We start from the raw sequence: 21,284 nt of genomic DNA, 5'->3' as shown, positions 1-21,284 counted from the left end.
AAGTTCCAGATTCAACTCTTTTCCTCAGGCCCCACTAAATCAGCCGGGATGGCCATTCTGGTTGCCCAGCAGTTTAAAGGGGAGGTCTTACATAAGGAAGCTGAACTTAAGGGGAGACTCTTGACTTATAGATTTGCCTTTGGTAATTTTACATTCACCTTTGGCTCCCTGAACGATGGCCAGGAACAATTCTTACACTCTGCCCTCACTGAAGCAACAGCCACAACGGACCGCGATATCCTCTTGGGGTTAGATTTTAACCTAGTTTTCAATAACGCCAAAGACAGATCAGGTTAACGCACGCACCAAATGGGCGCACTCTCTGCAGAGAGGTTGGCCCGTTTACAGGACCTAGGCCTCCGGGACTTATGGCGCTGCTTCTACCCCCACAGCTGTGAGTATTCTTATTATTCCAAAGCACACAAAACCTACGCTAGGTTAGATTACCTATTAGCATCTGCACCAGTACAAGTGCTCACGACAGAGGTCGAAATCGGGGTTGCCTCCCTATCGGACCACGCACTGATCACTGTTACCCTTACCCACCCACCCATACAACAGCCCTCCAGGTTGTGGCGTCTCCGGGACACTGTTCTACACTGCCCGGCAGTGGCAGAACGGATACAGCGCTCCATCACCGATTACCTTTCCCACTAACGCGGACACCTCTCTTGCAACACAATGGGCAGCACAATGGGCAGCACTAAAGGCGGTTGTACAGGGGGAATTGATAGCCACCTCGGTAGCAGAAAATGCAGAACGCAGGCACAAATGCGACAAACTCACCCAAAAAACTAAAGAACTGGAGCAGATGCACCAGCGGACGGGTGCCCCCCGGGTGTGGCGCCAATTAAAAACCATGCACCAGCAACTTGCGGCACTTGACCAAGATAGGGCTGAGTTTGCTGCTTTGCGACTGCGACATGCATACTACACGGGGGGGATAGGTGTGGGTGCCTTCTCGCCCACAAACTGCGCGAGACCCGGCAAAAACAGGGGGTCCAGGAGATTTGCAGAGGGGATGGTGGACGTATCTCGTAGGATGGAGCAATCGTCGAGGCGTTCCACAACTTTTATGATGGCCTCTATGCCAGCTCCCCACTAGATAGCCCAGATGGGGCTGCCTTCCTCGACTCCGTCGACTTGCCAGCACTGACTAAGGCTCAAGCCGACCCCCTTGATAGAGACATACGAATCGATGAGGTCATTGCCGATATCGCTCGCCTCAAACTAGACGGCTTCTCTGCTATTTTTTACAATACATTTTGTGCTTTGATAGCCCCTCTCCTCACTCAGCTTTTTTATTTCTTCGCCGACCCCGGTGCAATCCCTGGTGACCTCCTAGAGGCCTCCATAGTGGTGATACCCAAACCGGGGAAAGACAAGACCACATGCGGTGCATATTGCCCCATCTCCCTTCTTAATATAGACCTCAAATTGTACACGGGGATCCTAGCTGCCCGTCTCACTCCCCTTATGCCTGGCCTTATAGACTCGGATCAAGCGGGCTTTATTCCAGAGCGCCAAACCACTGACAATACGAAACGAGCCCTCCACCTCAACGAGAAGGCCTCGCTAACACAAGGAGAATACATGATGATCGCTATCCATGCCGAGAAGGCTGCTGGTGCGAGTGGGGATCGGGGAGAAGTTCCGCACATACATCTTGAACTGTTACAAGTTCCCTACAGCCACAGTCCGAGTGAATGGACACACGTCCTCCCAGTTTCCCATAGAGAGAGGCACTAGGCAGGTATGCCCCTTGTCGCCCCTTCTTTTTGCGTTTTATATGGAGCCCTTGGCTCGAAGGCTCCAACATAATCCATTGATCACCTGGATAAAATTCTGTGGCTACACTCATACGATCAGTCTTTACGCCGATGACGTTTTGATCTCACTGTTCAACCCCTGTCTCGCGCTGCCAGCGTGCCTGACCGATTTAGAATTCTTCGCACGGGCGGCGGAGTTTAAGGTGAACATGGATAAGTCGATAGCCCTGGATCTCTCCCTGTCGCGTCCCACCTGCGAACATCTTCAGGGCCTTCATCCTATTCAATGGGCGGTGGACCCGATCCTGTATGTGGGGATTCAGTTGGCATCCTCTCTACCAAGCATTGTTACCACCAACTACGCACACTTGCGTCAGAAGATTTGCGGGGAACTTGGTCAGTGGAAACATTATCCTCTCTCGTGGCTAGGGAAAATAGCTGCGGTCAAAATGACCATCCTGCCCCAGATCCTTTATTTGTTTTGCTCTCTCCCTCTTCAACCGCCTCCAGGTTGGATACAGCAAACCCAGTCGGTACTTGCACAATTCATCTGGAACGCCCGGAAACCGCGCATGAAACAGATGCTGGCGACGCTCCCACCGGAGAAGGGTGGACTCGGCATCCCCAACCTCCGACTCTATTTCCAGACGGCCCAACTGCGACACCTGGTTGAGTGGAGCAGATGAGAGTCGGAGAAACACTGGTTGTTCCAGGATCAGGCAGTAGCCGTTAGACCTTTGCAAGAAGTCCCATTTCTTCGCAAGCGCTATAGGCCCCCCAATTTATATGCCTCTCATATCACACGAGTCACCCTAGACGCATGGGATCATACTAATATCAGGCACGATCTCACCACCTTCTGGTCTCCGCTCACCCCGCTATTAGATAACCCTGATTTTCGCCCGGGCACGGACACGGTTGCCTTCGCAAGATGGAGATCCTCTGAATGCCATTTCTTATACCACATGTTTGATGCGGACGGGGTTATCCAATTTAAACAGGAATATGGGCTGCGTGAAACGAAAAGACTCCGCTACCTCCAGGGACGGCACTGGGCACTTCACGCTCAGGTCGGGCCCGAGGCCGGCAGACGCCTGTCCATATATGAGCGGTGGCTAATCACTCGCACATCAGATAAAAAGCTAATTTCAGATTCATACAAAATGTTGCAGGCCAGGAATGCTCACACCTACGGCTGGGCGCACTAGGAAAGGGAACTAGGCAGGACACTTAGTCACAAGGAGTGGGAGGGGGTATATTATAGGGCCCGCCATTCAGCATAACATATGGGGCTTGGGGCTAACGGAGACCCTTAAAAAGTAGCGACTTATTGGTACTATATCCCGGAGCATCTTCATTCAATGGATCCCACTCAGGGAGCGATATGTTGGCGGGGCTGTGACCGCGTAGGCACCCTGGTACACCTATTATGGGAATGTGAATATATCCAACCTTATCAATCAATCAATCAATCAATGAATTTGTAAAGCACACTACCTACCCGTGAGGGTCTCAAGGCGCTGTGGGGAGGGGGGTGCTGCAACTGCTCGAAGAGCCAGGTCTTGAGGAGTCTTCTGAAGGTGAGCAGATCTTGGGTCTGACGTAGGTGGGCAGGGAGGGTGTTCCAGGTTTTGGCGGTGAGGAAGGAGAAGGATCTGCCGCCAGAGGTCGTTCGTTGGATGCGGGGGACAGCAGCGAGGATGAGGCTGGCGGAGAGGAGCTGGCGGGTGGGGGTGTAGAAGCTGAGTCTGCTGTTGTGGTAGGCTGGTCCGGTATTGTGGAGTGCCTTGTGTGCGTGGGTGAGGAGCTTGAAGGTGATCCTCTTGTCTACAGGGAGCCAGCGTAGGTCTTTCAGGTGAGGGGTGATGTGGCTGCGGCGAAGGACATTGAGGATAAGTCGGGCGGAGGCGTTTTGGATGCGTTGCAGTCGTCGCAGGTGTTTGGCCGGGATTCCTGCATAGAGTGCGTTGCCATAGTCTAGCCTGCTGCTGACGAGGGCCTGTGTCACCGTTCTTCTTGTTTCGGTGGGGATCCACTTGTAGATCCTGTGGAGCATGCGGAGGGTGTTGTAGCAGGAGGAGGAGACGGCATTGACCTGCCTCGACATGGAGAGGGAGGAGTCGAGGATGATCCCCACGATCGCGCGTGGTCAGTGGTTGTCGGTTCCCATCGCGGTCGGCCACCAGGAGTTGTCCCAGGCTGAGGGGGTCGAACCGAGGATGAGGATCTCCGTCTTGTCTGAGTTCAGCTTCAGTTGGCTGCTCCTCATCCATTCAGCGACGGCCTTCATTCCCTCGTGGAGGTTGGTTTTGGCTGTGTGCGGGTCCTTGGTGAGGGAGAGGATGAGCGGGGGGTCATCGGCGTAGGAGATGATGTTGAGGTCATGCTGGCGGGCAACTTGTGCGAGGGGGGCCATGTAGACATTGAACAGTGTCGGGCTGAGGGATGAGCCTTGGGGTATGCCGCAGATGATGTCGGTGGTTTTGGATCGGAAGGGTGGGAGGCGGACGCTCTGTGTTCTGCCGGAGATGAATGATGCGGTCCAGTCGAGGGCCTTCTCTTGGATTCCGGCTTCTTGGCGGCGTGTCTTTAGGGTACGATGGCAGACCGTGTCGAAGGCGGCTGACAGGTCCAGGAGGATCAGGGCTGATGTTTCGCCGTTGTCTAGTTGGCGCCTGATGTTGTCTGTGGCAGCGATGAGGGCTGCCTCGGTGCTGTGGTTTCTTCTGAATCCGGACTGGGATGGGTCTAAGATGTTGTTGTCAGTTGTGTGTTGACGATTTTCTTGATGATCTTCGCCGTGAATGAGAGCAGGGAGATGGGCCGGAAGTTCTGGAGGTCCTTGGGGTCCGCCTTGGGCTTCTTAAGAAGGGCGTTGATTTCGGCGTGCTTCCAGCTATCCGGGAATGTGGCAGTCTCGAGGGAGAGGTTGATGACCTTCCGTAGTTGGGGTGCGATGGCTGCGTTTGCTCTGTTGAATACGTAGTGTGGGCAGGGGTCTGATGGTGATCCTGAGTGGATGGAGTTCATGACCTTGCATGTCTCGTAGTCGTTGACATTGGTCCAGGAGGTCAGGCCGTTGATGTGGGTGGGGTTCGTCGTGCGGGTGGGGATTGGTGTTGTCGAGATGTTGAAGCTGCTGTGGATGTCAGTGATCTTGCGGTGGAAGAAGGTGGCCAGCGAGTCGCACAGTTCCTGTGAGGGCGGGATGTCGTTGCTGTTGGCGCTGGGGTTGGAGAGTTCCTTCACGATACTGAAGAGCTCTTTGCTGTTGTGTGCGTTGTTGTCCAGGCGGGGTTTGAAGGAAGATCTCTTGGCTAATCTGATGAGGTGGTGATGCCTGCGGGTGGCGTTCTTGTGGACTGTGTGGCTGTCCGGTGTTGGTTCCTGGAGCCATGTCTTCTCCAGCTTCCGGCATGCTCGTTTGGAGGTCAGTAGCTCTTCGGTGAACCAGGAGGCTTTCTTGCTGGTGCGGCTGTATAGGGGTTTCTTGAGCGGGGTGAGGGTGTTGGCGCAGTCGGTGATCCATTGCCTGAGGTTGCGTGCTACGTCATCTGGGTCGGTGGGGTCGGTGGGAGGGTTCTGGGCGAGGGTGGTGGTCAGCTGGTTCTCGGTGACTTTGCTCCAGCAGCGGCGGGGCAGCTGTTAGGTGCGGTGGTGTGTGGTGGATTTCTTGAAGTTGAAGTGGACGCAGCGGTGGTCGGTCCAGTGGAGTTTGGTGGTGTGTTCGAAGGAGACGTGGGTGCTTGTGGCGAAGATGGGGTCAAGCGTGTGGCCGGCGGTGTTGGTGGGTGCTGTGACGAGTTGTTTGAGGCCGAGGTTGGCAAGGTTGTCGATCAAGGTGACGGAGTTGGCGTCGTTGTTGTTCTCGAGGTGGAAGTTCAGGTCCCTGAGAAGGATGTAGTCCATGGAGGCGAGTGCGTGGATGCTGGCGAGATCGGCGATGGAGACGCTGAACTGAGCCCGGGGTCCGGGGGTCTGTATATGAGTGTTCCTCTTAGGGTGGTGATGGGGTCGGTGTGGATCTGGAAGTGCAGGTGTTCGGCGGTGCGGAGGGTGTCGTCTGAGTGGGTGGAGACCTTGAGGCTGGACTTGTGAACGATGGCAATTCCTCCTCCGATTCCGTTGGTGCGGTCTTTGCGGGAGATCTTGTAGCCGTCTGGGACGGCTATGGCGATGTAGAGCGCCGAGGAGTCGTTCCACCAGGTCTCGGTCAGGAAGGCAATATCTGGGGCGGAGGTGGCGAGCAGGTCCCAGAGCTCGACGGCGTGTTTGCGTGCGGAGCGAGTGTTCAGGAGTATGCAGCGGAGGTGGTTGGGTCCAGTCTTCGGGGGTTTTGTGACTCTGTCGCAGGTGAGGCTGCAGGTGCGGCAGGAGAAAGGTCCGTGGGTGCGTTTCGGGTCGGCCTGGAAGCAGCTGTGGTTTCGTCCGTTGTTGAGTGCGTGGAGGATGCTAGTGTCGTAGAATAGTCTGGCGTCGTCGTGGCTGTTGCGGGGTCCAGGGGTTCTGGCGCTGGGCGTGGTCCAGTGCAGACGGGCTTGCCTCTAGCGCGCCCGCTGCACGCCGCGCAGCGGCCTCCATAAGTTAGGGAGGTGGGAGGGAGGGAGGATCAGCTGGGAGGAGGGTGGGAAACAGCCAGTGGGAGCGGGGGGCGGGCCCGCAGGGGAAGCAGCGGCGGGAAAGGCGAAGGGAAAGGAAGAGAAGGGGGCGGGGACACAGGGGGCGGCGGCGGGAGGGGGACAGCGAGAGCGGGGACACAGGCAGGCAGAGAAGTAAAAAGAAACAAAAAACAGGCACAGTGAAAAGATTACAAATGTGATACAGTAGTTACACAACAGCACAGTCCAAACAATACCAAGAGCGACAAGTAGCAGCCCAGGGGGGCCTCGAACACTGGAGCACTGACACTCTCAGCAGCAGCGGGGACGGGCGCAGTCAGGTGGAGCTGCACGGTGTGGGGAGCGACCCTTGGAAGCAAGTCTTAGACGAAGTGGATACACACTTCGGTGCGGAAATCCCACGTTTCCCAGCATATGTCCTCTTGGGCCTCCCAAATCCCCTAACCTACCCACTGGGATCCCGTAGAGGCTGCCTGATGTCAATAGCGTTAGGCTCTACAATACAAAATATACTCACACACTGGCGCACTCCCCACATACCAACCTTCACAGGCTGGCTACATCGCCTGTGGCATGTACTCAGAATGGAGAAACTGACCTTGACAATAGCAGGGGAGGGGTCCAAGTATGCTGAACTGTGGAAACCCTTCCTGTTTCTCTTAACCTCCGAATTCCGGGAAGTCACTTGCCCCCGGTACCTCCGACTATTGCGCCTCTCCGATACACAGCAGATGTGATGGGGGACAAGTACAGGCTTAGACAGTCTAGTTAGTGGACACGGAACACGGGTGGGGGTGGGGAGGGGAGGGAGGGTGGGGTGTATGAGTTTTTCCCCTTCCTTTTTTATTGCTATTCTCGGAGGGTCTCCTGCCTTGTTACAAGCCTGGTGTTATGTTTTTGCTGACCTTGGTGGGCCAGATGGGCCTTCTGCTACGTAAAGCCGCTGGCGTAATAGCTAACCCTGCATTGTTATATCCGTGTATGTTGAAACTTCAATAAAGAGATTTAAACCATAAATAGTTCCATCACATGATCAGATAATGCTCAGAGTTTCCACAGAATCTATTTGTGCATGACTTTTCATTTTCAATTGTATTACAGCTACTGTGTAGCTACTGTTTTACTTTGAGGCATCTAATTTATAATCTATGTTAATTTACTACCTTTGCCGCTGCTTCACATTCATTCCAGCAAGTGAAAAGGTCACTACATTTTTTATAGTTTGATCTCTATATCCATTCTACCTTTAACCTCCTCCCTGTTAATCACTTGCTGCCCCACTCCACCCATCATTTGCTTCCCCTGCATATCATTTCTCCCTTGTAAGCATTATTGGAATCTTTCATTATGTTTCTACTCATACTTCTTAATCTGTGTTTCAATCATTTTAAGAACTACCAATTGATAATGTTTTTTTTAAAGATGTATCTTCCACTCGTGTGGATCTTTTTCTTCCCTGCATTTTGTTTCGCCAAGTACTGTCAGATTTGCAATCTATAATTTCTTTGCGCACCCTCCCCCCCCCAAAATTAATACTGCAGAACTAGTGGCACAGCAAGGGTCCAGTGGGCCCTCGTGCAAGCAAGAGATATGGCTCCCATTAATTAACATCTCAGTACCTCCCACGCACAAGCCATTCCTCAAATACCTTAGATGTAATCTATCTGCACATTCTACTTATTCACCCTTTATTTCACCTACCACAATATTGTGAAGCATGCTAATAATGTTGTTTCATTCTGCAGTTTAGCATGCAATATCAATAAGCTTTCATAATATTCCTAAAAAACCTGCATGAAAATTGACTTAGACTTGAAACGTAAAATTTCTGATTGTCTGCTCTCCTTTTTCTTTCGAACGACTCTCCTTCCTTTCCATCCTCTGCATGCCTCCTCTCTGCAAAAACAGTCTACTCTAAATCACATGTATGTTTGCCTTAATCCCTATTGCTGTACCTCTACATATTTCCCACACCTCATTTCAAACATCACAAACTCTCCCTTTAAAAGGCATACCTCTGCAATCTAATGATACCTAATCCCCTGGAGCTCATCTATTAATATCGGCAACCAAGCAGGAATTTACATATCCCCCTCTCCCACTAAAGATCACACCTAACTCCTATTAAATTATTCTACCACATAGAAACTGGAGTAAATGCATTGATCGGTTCCCTTAAGAGTGCAAGACTAATCCCAATAAGCCAAAAAAGAAAAACCTACTAATCTTAGGTTCCAGAGTAGCATGCCTCCCGACATAGAGTACTACAATACCTCTTCAGGGGTAGTAAAACCTATATAAATGCAATTACAATGCAATGCAATATATAACACCCATCACAAACTAAAAAGGCACGGAATAACTGAAGAGATCTGTCACATGCTGCTGGCCAGCAGAGGGCTTTCATTTAGTTCACCATTGTGGGTCCCAACTAGTTACATGATATTCCTGTCTTTTGACATCTTACAATAGCAATCAGATATGCGATGATATTAACAAAGTTCATCCCAGCAGATCTCTGATCAATGTCTTCCTCCAACCTATGCCTACTCAGGAACATAAACTTTACATAAAATATATATCAGAATAGACAACCCAGCACAGTAACCAGCTTAGTGAACTGTGAAAATAAGAAATACTATAAAATAACCTGCAGAGCAGCTCAAATCTGCCAATTTATGGAAAACAATAAACTGTGCACCTGTCTTACACACTTCGCTTCGGTCAATGATCATATCCTAATATCTGCCAATGCACATAAGTAGTGTACCATACCAAGGGTTGCCTGTCTGGGCCTGAGCGACCATAACTGTATTATATTGACAGTTTTGTTCTGGGGCAATGTCGGTGGGACAACTCCCCAGTTGCGCTACCGACATTGCCCCAATAAGACCTATTGGAGTCCGCATTAAATGGGATGGAGTGGACCCGAATGAAGTTTTACACAATATTTGTTTCAAGGCTTTTAATAATATTATTTGCTGCGTAGATGATGTGGTTACTCCTAAGCATTTACTCTATAGTTTAACTGGTATCACCAAGACAATAAATTACCTTCTGACTCGCCTATTTATGACAGGCCCCGCCAAACATAGAGGTTGGTACGACCATGCTTGTACCGCTGCCTCTAGTGTTCTGAAATTGGCCCTTTGCGAACGATCTAGAGATAATTCGATGATTAAATCACTTAGATTTAAATACAAAGAGGTGCTTTCAGCTAGAAAAAAGGAACTACAAGATGTGGCACGGTCTAAACTGTCACGCGCTGCTGACATAGGAGATAGTAAATTATTCTGGTAAACTGTTAATTCCCATTTTTTAAAAGATGACTGCTTCCCCGAATTGTTGTCACATGTCACCTGGAAAGCTCAGGGCCGGACTGGGAACCGAAACTGGCACTGGCAAACTGCTCGGATGGCCCCCCTGTGGGTAGGGGGGGTGCAGTCGAGCTGTTTGCTAGGGCTGGTTTTGGACGATTTTGTTCCAAGGGGACAATATGGTTTGCCCGGTAACGAAAATGGCCCACCAGGGGTCCAAAACCGGCCTCCACCCTGGCAGCCCACCAGGAAAAAGCCTGGTGCTCACTACGGCCAGTCCGGCCCTGGTGACGCTTGGGTTGTTCACTTCTTTGGAATTTTTAACTCCCGAACGGCTGAAATGGTGACCACTTCGATCAAGGAACAGCCGACTTGGCCCCCCTTATCTCTGGACATTACGAGCCAAAAAGTGTCATGGGTCCTGAAGGGAAGTAAAGGGGGCAAGGTCCCAGGCCCAGATGGGGTCCCAGTCGATGTTTTTAAGATTGCCACTGACCTTCGGGCCCCAATCCTTAATAGAGTTTTTAACTTGGCTGCGACGATAACAATCCTGCCTTCATGAGGGACGTCAATTATAGTACTCATCTTCAAGAAGGGTAATAAATCAGACCCCAAGAACTATAGGCCAATCTCATTGTTAGATTCATCTGCAAAAGTAATGATCAAAATCCTGCTCAAGAAACTAGAAGAATGGGCTCAAGATTGCTCAATACTTTCACCGGCACAGTTTGGCTTCAAGAAAGGTGCAGAGACCCTTGAGCAATGTTTGAATCTGGATTTACTTATGGGGAAGTACACACGTGCCAAAGGCGGAAGATTATACCTATGCTTTGCTGACCTGAGCAGTGCTTTCGACCTAGTAGACCATACAATTCTCTGTACCACTTTGCTCGCTATGGGGGCCCTTTACCAATCATCTGCTGTCTTTCAGGACTATATGAGAATCTGGCGAGTAAAGTACGTTATGGGCCTAGGGGTGAATGTACCACCAACTTCACAGTAAAACGTGGCATTCAACAAGGCTGTGTACTTGCCCCCATGTTATTTTCTTTATTTATAAATGAGGTGGACCAGACTTTACAATCTGTGCATGCAGATGCCCCAAAAGTGGCAGGGAGACCCACACCAGTGCTCTTGTATGCAGATGATGCTGTCCTGCTAGCCAGGACTCCAGTGGGGCTGCAATGTATAACAGATTTTTGCTTTTTTTGTAAACCATTTTATTCGTTCTTCAATGTGCATACAGAGTATACAGTTCATAACATCATTGATAGCCATGTAACATTTGTCTAGTTATATTGCCATTAGAACAGAGAAACATCAGGGTCCATATTTGTTCTGGTAGGCATCTTGTGTCTGATCATGTACGGGTGCCTAGCTAGACCGGGTCTCCTCCCAGCATGTTAGTTACCGGGGTCTGTTCAGTGCAACTTACTACTCTTAAGATTGACTGTAAAGAGTTTACCTGTTTGAACCCAACTGGGGTGTATAACTCGGGTCTGGAAAAAGGGCGGGCTGGGAATGAGGGCATTGGTTGCTGCTGGTCTATGGGTACTGGGAACCACTTATACACCGGGACTGATAAAAGAGTGGGGGGGCCGTTTGGGGTGTTCCTGTGCTGCTCGGGGTGCTACGGGGTCGGGCTCTGTCTGCGTGACTCCTGGGGAAGTCGTGGGGGTGTTATGTGTCTGTTTGAAGCTGTGGAGGAGCAATGACCACTCCATAGATATGGGACGTCTTCATGCTCCCCGCGCATCCTCCAGCCTGATCGCATCCACTTTGGCCGCTCCCCATTTTTGGACTGCCCCCCTCCATGCTGCTATCAGGGGGCGCTTGGAGAATGCCAGTGTAATGTAATATTGCGCTTAGTGAGGAGTAGGTCCAATATCACAAAGCGAGTCTCCGCTTTCCTCTGTTTTTTCGGTTTAAAAATCCCCAGGGCGCTGGCTTCCCAGGAGGCTAGGCCTGTCAGACCCGTGACCGTCAGTACTGCAGCATGAACCTCTGCCCAGTAAGGCTGTAGGGTGGGGCAGGACCATAGCATCAGAACAAAGGGAGCCTCTGGTGTGTGGCAGTGTGGGCATTCGAAGTGCGTTACAGGGAAGAAGCGCTTGAGCCGCTACGTGGTGAAGTACGGGCGATGTAGTATGTTAAATTGGAAGTTTTTAAAGCGTTGGTTACGCGACACTTATGATGCTCTAGTGCTGTTAACCATTCCTTTTCATGTTATGCCCGGCCAAATTCCTCTTCCCATTTGAGCTGTAATCTCGTTAGTGGTACGCATGTGAGGTCTGTGATTGATTTGTATATCCAAGTGATGAGGTGTCTCCCTGCTCCCATATTCAATATCGTGTGTAGTGTGAGGTGTGTTTTAGGTTCTCCCTCCGTTAGGTCCCACGTCCTCCGACAGTCTGGTATGAGTTGTCTGTGAAGCAGGAATTGTCCTGCAGGAAGTCCGCTTCCCTCTATTAGACCTTCAAACAAGGTTAATCGGCCGCCTGTGAACAGGGAATCCACCTCTGTGTGTGCATATTCTGTCCAAGTTCGCAGATCCCTAGATGTGTAGAGGCTATGTCCCCGGGGAAGACCCGCTAATGGCAATAATGGGGAGTACATTTGCGTCGTTCGGGAAAGCCGGTGCATCTGCATTATACAGGATATGGCTATCTTCACCAAAACAGAGTGGGAGGGATTGGGTTTAGTCCCCGGGAGGAGCATTCAGGTGATCTCTGGAGCTGACAGTGTCCCCGCTGATGTTTCCGTTTCCTCTAAATGACGCCCGCTGTCCAACGCAAAATCCACTGCAGCTGTGCTGCCAGGAAGTAGGCCTCAAAGGAAGGGGCTACCAACACGCCGCGGTCTCGTGGGAACTGTAGTGTCGCCATAGCCACTCTGCGGGGACCTCCACCCCAAACCAGGAAAAAAAAGGCTTGTGGAGGGATCACTGAGACATTCGCAAAAAGGAGAGAAGACGCGGGACTATGATCATTTTTGATAAAGCCACCATCTCTATGGGTGCAAATGGAAGCGTTCACCAGAAGGCGACCTGGGTCTTGATCCCCCGCAGGGCTCGAACGTGATTGCCCTCAAGGAGATCTCTTGGAGTATGGTACAGCCTGATTCCTAGATATCTAGGAGCGGCCCCATTCCATGCCAACCTAATTTCCCTGGCCGTTATCTCCCAATGGGGGGTGTCTGGATGAAGGGCATAGATAATGGATTTGACCCAATTCTCCCTTAAGCCCGTGGCTCTCTTGAAATCATTGAGTGTGGCCCCACAAAGGTGTGAGGTACGCTGTGATGTCTCTCACGTATATTAGGAGGTCATCCGCATAGAGAGATACAATGTGGATTCACCCCTAGAGTGGTATACCCCAAAGTTCGTCCCCTCCCTTAGTGTGATTGCCAGCGGTTCCATTGCAAGGACGAACAGCAACGGGGGAAAAGGGCATCCCTGACGTGTCCCATGGGTCACCTGAATAGGTGGAGAGATATGTTGGCCTATGCGGATCCGGGTGGCGAGGCCAGTGTATAGCAACTTAATGTATGCCAGGAGTTGGGGTCCCATCACTACTCATTGTAGAACCGCGAATAAATACTGCCATGCTAAGGTGTCAAAGGCCTTTTCTAGGTCCGGTATAAGGCACGCCGCACTCGGGAACCGGTCTCGCACCCCATCCTGAATATGAAATAGCCGACGTATATTCTGCAAGGTGTTTCGTCCTGGCACGAACACACACTGACCCGGGTGTACCAAACGTGGGAGTACCCCTGTTACTCTGCCAGGATCTTCCCCAGTATTTTGCAGTCTGCCGTCAGTAGGGTAATAGGTCGACACGATGACCTAAGCAGTGGGTCTCAGTCTGGTTTGGGGAAAGTCACTAGTATTGAGTTCTGCATGGATTGGGGGAGTGTTTCTGCCTCTCGTGCCGCCCTATATACTATGTCCAGTTGTGGGGCTAGTTGCTGTGAGAATGTGTGGTAGTATTCTATGGGGGAAGCCGTCATGTCCCGGGGCTTTATTTTTGGCTAAATGATTGATCGCGTGTTTGATCTCTGTTATCGTGATGTGTTTGTCTAGTGAGGTCTGGTCCTCTTCCGTCATCTGTGTGATAGTAATGGAATGTAGTACTTTTTGGATGTGCTCTTCTCGGTCTGGGAACGGTTCCCTATACAAAGCGCTGTAATATTCATGGAAGGCTAGCATGATATCTGCCTGTGTGTAAGTGACCTCGCCTTCTGTGTTTCTGATACTGGTGATGGGTTGGGTGTTCTGGTCTTGCCGGACTAGCCGCGCCAGCAGGGTTCCGGCTCGGTTTCCCTCCCTGTGAGCTCTGGCGGCGTAGGCGCGGACGATGCATCTACTCAAATCTGCGCAGGCCTCTGCGTATTTGGTATTGCTTCTGCTATTTGTGTATGGAGATTAGCCTGTGTGTCTGCTTCTTTGGATAGCTGCGCTAAGCATTGCTCTGTCGCTTGTACCACCTGCTCTAGTGTTTTCCGCACCCCCGCTATTTGTCGGATGAATGCACCCCTCATGACCAACGTGAAGGCATCCCACTCTATGTCCTAGAGTCCTTGAAGTGTGCATTGTCCGAAAAGTAGTTTTGTATGTTCTCCCTCTGTTCGTGTTGGAACACCGGATCCTCCAGGCAGTCTCGTGGGAGCCGCCAGGGAGGGACTGGCGGTGCGGTTGGATGCCATCTAAGCATCAGAACGTGTGTGTAGTGATCTGATATCACCCTACTGAGATAGTCTGAGTGTTGTGCTAGGGGGAGGATCATGCGCGAGCACATGAATTGGTCCAGCCGTACTCATAGGTCGTGAGGGATTGAATGGAAGGAGTAGATTTTAGTTATTGCATGTGCATGTCGCCATGCGTCCGTCAACAACCAGTGATTTCCCCAAGCCTGGAACCGGGCTGTGTACGCGTGGGCTTGTGACGTTAAGGTTGGTGGATACGATCTGTCTAAATTGAGATCTAACGCGCAATTGTAGTCCCCTCTCAGAGACTCACCACCACAGAATACCTAACTGGAACTCCATCCTGAGATTTATGCTGGATGTTTACCAACTCCACAGGCCCAGACCATTTTGAATTTCTATTATACTAAGGCCGTCACCTTCTATCCAAGTCCTGATGAAGACCCGCACTGACCTATCAGTAGTACAGTACCAGGGTTGAAACGTCGACTTTACGTTTGGACCAGTATATAGAACCTGCGTTAAAACGAATTCTCTTATTTCGCAGTGTTACTACTAAAAATATTCTACCCACTGGCCAAGTTGAAACTTTCAAGCTTTTAAACTATTGTGTATATATCACGCACGTTGTCACTGAGCACCAATTGTCACTGTGTCACTTATTGTTATCACATTTTTACCTGACGGCCTCTCTAAAATATAGATGTATAAATGAATGATGCAATTTATATAAACAATCAGATTAACATACAAACTGTTTGGTGTGTTGCTTACGATATGACATCGAATATTATTCTGATAGCGTTTGACTAATGCTTTATGCGCAAAGAAATTTTTTCACCCAACGGAACCACTGTTTTCCTAACAAGCACCATGAGTGGCAGAAACGTATGGTACACCTTCCACAGGGATACTGTCCCAAAGTCAGTGTTCCCCAAGCGTGGGCCCTGTCCTGGGCTCGCCCGCAATACCACCTTAATTTGAGATTGTCCCCAATAGCCCTGGCACCAGTGTGCAAGGGGGAAGCCCCACTTTGGGGCCCTAGGCACCAAACTTGCCCCCAACGTTGCCGCTGTAGGAAAAAGGGGTAATACGGGCACTCCTGTGCCCTGAGACCCCCAACTGCTCTGGCAGGAATGGCACCACTGTGCCATGAGGTGAACGACCACAGGGGGGGAGGGCACCAACAATGTGCCCCGACACGCCCCCTCACCGGAATTCGCAATACGGCCCCACTCACCGGGCTCCTTTGTTGTCTGCTCCGTTTCCCTCCGGTGCCGCCTCTGGCATCCGCACTGCTTTGTGGAGCCCCCCTTCACTGGGGTTCCTCTGGCAACGTCGCTGAGGCAGCGGGAGGGCTCCGGCAGTGTGAATTGGTCGGCCCGCCTCTCCTCAGCTCTGGGGATGCCTCCTTCTTTTCAGGCATGTAGCAGGGCTCTCCCCTACTCATGGGGGCCCCGTCTCGGCCGGCAGGACGCACAGGGCTCACACTGCTGCCGCGGGAGCCCTGCTTCCAGGATCCCTCAGCGCTTCGTGTGTGCTGATACCGCGGGGCTCTCCTTACTTCACCCGGGGCGCAGTCACGGCAACACGTAGGCGGGGTGGGCTACCGCCAGACCCAGGCTTTCCTTGCCGGAACACGCGGGGCTCTCTACGAGCACGGGAGCCCTGCTGGACCACACGCCAACTTCCGGCTGCACGCGGCAGGCCCCGCCCACAACCAGGCGGCCTGCCTTGCTTCCTGCTTTCGCCCATCCCGGGCCGCGGCGGTGATTCCATTAATGTGGAGGCAATACGGGGTGGGCTCCCGTTTAAATGAATACAAAAGCGGGGTGGGTACCCGCACAATTTGAAAATAACTTCGAGAAGCGGCAATAACACGGGGTGGTCTCCCACTCTGTCTCAGGCACGGGGGAACCCCTCACGCTGGGGTTCCCTCCAGGAAACTTCCTGCAGCACAGCGCTAAAGGGAAAACAGGCTCCTCTCTCCTGGGAGCAAAAGAAAAGCGCTCACGAGGCGCTAGGAGCCACAGCTCAGAGCAGTGTCTCCAAAGAGGCCAAAATAAAGAGTCCTTGGTGCTGGGGGGACCACAGCGCAGCCAGGCAGGCCAGCACGCAGGGACCCTCAGGAAACAGCAGCTGAGTCCCGCTGAGGTTCCTCCTGGAAGAGTGTCCCCTGCAAGTCAGCACAAGCACACCCATCATGGGGTCACAGCCCCTTCCTTTATAGGACACATTTCCTTTGTCTGTAGGACAGGGCATGGGGGAACCAGATGCAACTGTTTCAGGGGGGATTTGGAGCACTTTGTTTTTCAAGCTCCTCTTCCCCTTTGACAGGTGGGGGCTAGGTGCTCAGACACACCACAGGGGGCGGAGCCAGCATTCACTAGGGCAGGCACCTTCCTATTCAGGGACCAGGGACTTCTCCTCCCACTACTCAAAATGTAGATGTCCCATTCAGCCAAGCGCTGACTCACCCTGCCCCTCCTGGAGCCACACACCTCCCAGCCCCTGTCACTCACAAGCCAGACATGCAATTCACATCAGGCAGGCAGACAAATAGCACACAGAAATGCCAACTTCTAAAAGTGGCATTTCTAAAATAGTTATATTAATTCTGTGCACACCATTGCGTAGCATTTATTATCGCCATTCCACACATACCAAACTTGACCACGCTGCTCCTCTCATAACAGGAATTACCACTGAAACACTTATTAGGGTATCCCCAATACATTCCTATGGGAGGGCAGCCCCACAGTAGTAAGAAACCAAAATGGATGTTTGTCACTACCAGGACATTTCAAACACTTAAGGTACATGTCCTATCTTTTACCTACAATGCACCCTGCCCATAGGGCTAGCTAGGGCATACCTTAGGGGTGACTGACATGTAGTAAAAGGGGGGGGGGTCACAGACATGGCACACACTTTAGGTGCCACGTCACAGCGGCAGTAACAATGCATGCACAGGCCCTGCAATGGCAGAGGCCTGGGATAGGTTTGGAAGGCTACTTTGGTGGGTGGCACAATCAGCGCTGAAAGCCCACCAGTAGCATTTTATTTACCAGCCCTGGGTATATGAGATACCACTTTACAAGGAACTGACAGGTAAATTAAATAGACCAAAACAGGTGTAGATCAATCCTTATCATATTTAACACAGAGAGCACATGCACTTTACACTGGACAGCAGCGAAGAAGTGCCCAGAGTCCTAGAACCACCAACACCATGTCAGAACAAGCATTGGCATAGCCAATAGGTCTCGCCTTTGGGAGCTTAGAAGTGTTTAGCTATGCAACAGTTGCATAACTAAACACTTATAAGGTCCCAAAAGCGAAACCTATTGGCTAATTGCGGTAAAAGTGGCACGCGCGCCCGCGCACATGCACTGTAGCTCTAGGCTGGCCTGGTAGCACTTTTTGGAGCCCTCTCAATAAGTCTAGCCAGACCAGCGGATGCGCTGGGTCAGGCGAGACCTAAACAAGGCTAGGAGAAAGGCAAAAAGGTTTAGGGATGACCCTGCAAAAAGGGCCAAGTCCAACAGCACTGCATTCCGTAACAGGATAACTGCACCTCGTTGCTCCTCTCACGTGATATGGAAACATTCCCCACACAGGATCAAAACAAAGACAACACCCTTCCAACAAACCACACACCATCCTCGATATAGTGGGCTACCCAAGTAGGCGAGTGCTTCTGCGTCCCACATAGGGGTAGGTAGTGCTATATAAATCTTGCAATACAATACAATAACCATTATCCTTCCTTCAAGATATAAACAATCTCACGTTAATTAGGACAGCAACGACTTCCTGACAGTCTGGACATCGGTCTTAAAGTATATGACAGGAGACAACGGAGAGGCGACCTGCTCGGTTAATCCCACATACTCGAGTTCTTTATGTATACCAGGCAATAGACGGGTATCCGTTTAACCCAAGCCACAAGTAAGTCCATAACTGACGATATATTTAGTCCTGGTATGTCTAAACGTCAAAGGGGAGGAGAGTACACTGTAGGTGACGGAATGTTTTTGTTTCCATTCCTGTTTGGAGATGCTGGTTTGTGAGACCACTGTTACTAGTGGCCAAGTTTATTCATCTCGAAAGAGGTAAACGGAGACTACAGATTGTGTTGTATTTGAACCAAGGCAAATTCAATAAAATGGTTTTGCCAAAACAAAAACAACAAAAACAAAAAGTATCTCTCCCTAGAAAACACCAACTCTCCACCAGCAGTAACCAACAAAACTTCAGCCATGCCGTCAAATCCCCTTCGGCATTAGAATTATGTGTTATCCTGGTTGACCAAACATAGAAGTGCTGAATTCACGAAAGCACCCCGTCAACTACTATACTCGAATGACAGTTGTTTTTAAAGTATCTCTGCAAGGCACCACTACCGGACTGTGACCAACTGGGGTCAGGGAATGAAACGTAGCATGGCAGAGATCTAGTGTAAGGGAAATAGGTTCGCAGACGTGATGGAACTCTGATTCTAGATATTTCCTGGCCCTGCCCGTTTGTTCACCCGAGGTGCCCCACTCACAGGCTTTATCCTAGTTGCTGCTCGTCCTGCACACTCGGATGCAGCGACTCCCGGGGTCCTCACGTTCCTGGAAGTGTTTCCGGGGCTCCTGAAGTGCAGAATCGACGCCTCCTTTCAGGACGCGTCGGACGTTGTTACCCCTAACAACAGCCTAGCGAAGGATGGCGACGACCAACGGAGATTATCGAGTGGTGTAATCGGCAACCGCCGAAGGTTTACGGAAATTAGCGAGGCTGCCTGACTGGTCCAGTTCGCGCAGGCGCCGTACAGCGGCAGACGTGCCTACTTTACTATTTTTTGTTTCAGTTTTACATGGGCGAACTCTACCCGAAGCGTTTATATAGGTACCAGTTGCATTACAGACGGACACATTAATTTTATGCACGGGGAGATTAAGCGATTGATCTTCCAGTCACTGTCAGACTCAAACCTTGTTCCTCAGTGTCAGCTTCAAAGTCCGCTGCTCTAACCGTTAAGCCAAACTTGCCGGAAACAATTGTTGTGAACAAATTAAACAAGTGTTGGCAAAGCCACTAGGTCTTTTTCGCCTTTGGGACCTTATAAGTGTTGAGCTATGTGGTAGAGCAGTGTGGCTGCTGTGCAGCATGTTTACCGTTATAATAAAAACGTGTTATAAGCATTTTTGTTACCTCATACACAACCAAGAAAACTTTATGTTCAACTGAGCAACCCTATTAAAAAAGAATTAACAAAAAAATTATTTTCTAGTGTTCTTTTGACCTTGCAATGCTGGCAACATCGTCCTGCCTGTTTTAATACTTGTTTGTTATAGCTTTTTTTTGGTATGGGGGTGGAGGTTGAGGAATAGTACCTGAATTACATCAGCAGAGGACGGATTCCAAGGGAGAATCAACAGATGCCAGATTCCAAGGGCAGACTGAAGTGGTACTGAGTTATGCCGAGGTGGTGCTGAGGTGGTGGTGTGCTGGTGTGGAGGTGATGCTCAGGGAATGCTGAGTGATGCGGAGGTGGTACTAGGTGATGCTGTGTTGTTGAGTCGTGCTGAGGTGGTGGTGCTGTCTGGTGCTCAAATGGTGCTGAGTTGGTGCTGTGCTGATGCGGAGGTAGTGCTGTGCTGATGTTGAGATGGTGCTGCGCTGGTGCTGAGGTGGTGCTGTGCTGCTGCTGCACTGGTGGTGGTGCACTTATGAGGAGATGGTGCTGTGCTGATGCTGAGATGCTGCTGTGCTTATGCTGTGGTGGTGCTGAGTGATGCTAAGGTGGTTCTGAGTGATGCTGAGGTGGTGCTGAGTGATGCTTTGGTGGTGCTCAGGTAGTGCTGAGTGATGCTGAGTTGGTGGATATGACTTTATTCCAAAGTTACATATTTAGAAAAGGAAATACATTGTAAAAATACATGCGTAAAAAGCCGGACAATTAACACAATAGCGAGGGAGCTGGCCAAATCAATAATAAAGTGCAGTAAAATTGTCTGAAATGCTTACAAATAGCCTTATGCTGTAAACATTAAAAGCAGGTATGATTAAAGTGCTATGACTAAGATAATTTAAAAGTGTAGCCTTTTATCACTGCAGCCAGGGTCTGTGCCCTGTCTTGACGTTAAAGTGCCCTGACCAGATGTTATCAGCTTGCACCTATTATAAACTGTTTCAGAGGAAAGTGCATTCAGACAAAAGTGCCTTAAGGGGCCCAGTACCAGGCACGTTAACAGCCTAATCAACTCCCAGCCCTTCAGCTGCATGATCGGAGGCCTCAACCTTTTTTGAGAAACAATTAATACATTTAACCAGAGCACAGTTTAGAATACTGGATGGGTCGAAACAGGCCAGCACTGCTTCCCTGCAGGATCTTGTGCCCCTGGCAACCCACCCTGTTCAAAACAGCTCCTCCTATACACCAGAAGGCTGGGGCACAAGCACAGTAAATGTATTATGTCCTCTTTTTGTTGTTTGCAGAGCTGACACATTGCCTGGTCTCAGTGACGTAACGAAACATGAGGGCCCCCCTGCAAATTACAGGGAGGGGCCCCCCTTTCATACTCAGTCAAGATATCACAGGTCAGGGAACTGTGCAGAGGGGGCCCCATGGAGCTCGGCCCCCCCCCCCCACTGCAGTGGCTGCGGGACTATGTTACACCACTGCCTAGTCTACACACCCCTTTGCCAGACAGGATAATAAATTGGGAATCGTATTACCCCCATCCTTAGTTTCATGAACTGTGCCTTTGACGAGTCATTGTAAAGTTCCTTTAGGTAGCACTGTGGTTGCAGGTGTTTCTAGGTGTTCAACGTCATCCAGCCATGTTTACATAGAGAAAGGCAGGTCTTGTCTTCGATTAGTG

General features: G+C 50.6%; 1 protein-coding gene and 1 long non-coding RNA gene across 3 annotated transcripts in view; one reads left to right on the top strand and one right to left on the bottom strand.

The window, feature by feature from the left end:
- Positions 1–21,284, bottom strand: part of IFT140 (intraflagellar transport 140) — a 1,808,590-nt gene that overhangs the window by 1,590,880 nt on the left and 196,426 nt on the right. Inside the window, exon 1 of one of the 2 annotated variants that reach the window (XM_085628168.1) lies at positions 18,962–19,091. The exons of the other annotated variant lie outside the window; for it this stretch is intronic. The gene's annotated coding sequence lies outside the window, so the exon portion shown is untranslated. Of the gene's footprint in view, positions 1–18,961; positions 19,092–21,284 lie in introns of those variants that run through there. 2 annotated transcript variants of the gene reach the window in all.
- LOC146789893 (uncharacterized) overlaps positions 1–21,284 on the top strand; it is a 454,764-nt gene that overhangs the window by 270,157 nt on the left and 163,323 nt on the right. The gene's annotated exons all lie outside the window — the stretch shown is intronic.

This window comes from Triturus cristatus, chromosome 10, assembly GCF_964204655.1.
Source record: "Triturus cristatus chromosome 10, aTriCri1.1, whole genome shotgun sequence".
NCBI classification, from domain to species: Eukaryota; Metazoa; Chordata; class Amphibia; order Caudata; family Salamandridae; genus Triturus; species Triturus cristatus.
The sequence above is the reverse complement of the archived record's forward strand: the minus strand, read 5'-3'. Positions and strand labels throughout refer to the sequence as shown.